Source organism: Pollicipes pollicipes, unplaced genomic scaffold (assembly GCF_011947565.3).
Source record: "Pollicipes pollicipes isolate AB1234 unplaced genomic scaffold, Ppol_2.1 Scaffold_1600;HRSCAF=1878_pilon_pilon_pilon, whole genome shotgun sequence".
NCBI lineage: Eukaryota > Metazoa > Arthropoda > Thecostraca > Pollicipedomorpha > Pollicipedidae > Pollicipes > Pollicipes pollicipes.
Genome location: NW_023595962.1, coordinates 1,992,466 through 1,993,355, shown reverse-complemented (window position 1 = coordinate 1,993,355; position 890 = coordinate 1,992,466).

The window sequence follows — 890 nt, the reverse complement described above, 5'->3', positions numbered from 1 at the left end:
TGGCGCGGCCCGGCCGGCTCGCGTCAGCGCCGCTCCGCCCTGCGCTCTCCTCTCCCTCGCTCGTGTCCGGCTCGGCCGCCGCCAGCTACGCCCGCCCCACCTTCGCCTCTAGTTACGGCCGCATGAGCACGCCCCGCGAGCACGGCCGCGAGCACGGACGCGAGCACGTCTGCGAGCACGGTCCGGCGCGCGCGAGGTCGCCCGGCGGGCGGGCGGTGACGCGCGCGCGCAGCTTCGCCAGCCGGCCGGCGCCGCCGCGCGGTCGCACGCTCACGCGCGCCGCCACGGTGCGCGCGCCCGGATCTCCGTACGGCCACATCCGCGCGGTGGCGCCTCGGCTGACGGCGGCGGCAGCGGCGGTGGCGCGGTTCGCAGTGCGCACGCCGCGTCCCATGCTCGCGCCAGCCAGGCGCCGCGCCGACAGCCGCTCTCTCCGTACAGGTCGGCGACGGCGCGGTCGGCGAAGTCCTGCGCGCGCGGCGGCGACGGCGACGGCTCGGCGGCGGCGTCGCCGCGCTCGAGCAGCGCTCACTCGCCGGCCAAGGGCCTCTCGACGAGCACCGAGACGGGCTACGACAGCATGGAGTGCAGCCCGCCGCTGCGGCCGCTCTACCGCAGCGCCACCTACGTGCCGATGCTGAAGACGCGGCGCAACGCGACGGAGTTGGCGCTGCGCGGCGCCGCCAGCCCGCCGCGCGGCATCGCCAGCTCGCTGCGCGACAAGTTCGAGAACCTGGAGAAGCTGGTGGCGGCGATGGAGGCGGACGAGCTGCGACGGCGGCGCCGGCGCGACCGCGAGGCGTCACCGGTGCGCGGGGTCATCGACCACTTCGAGCGGCTGCGCAGCACGCTGTCCAGCCCCGACCTCGAGATGCGCGCGCCGCCGCTGG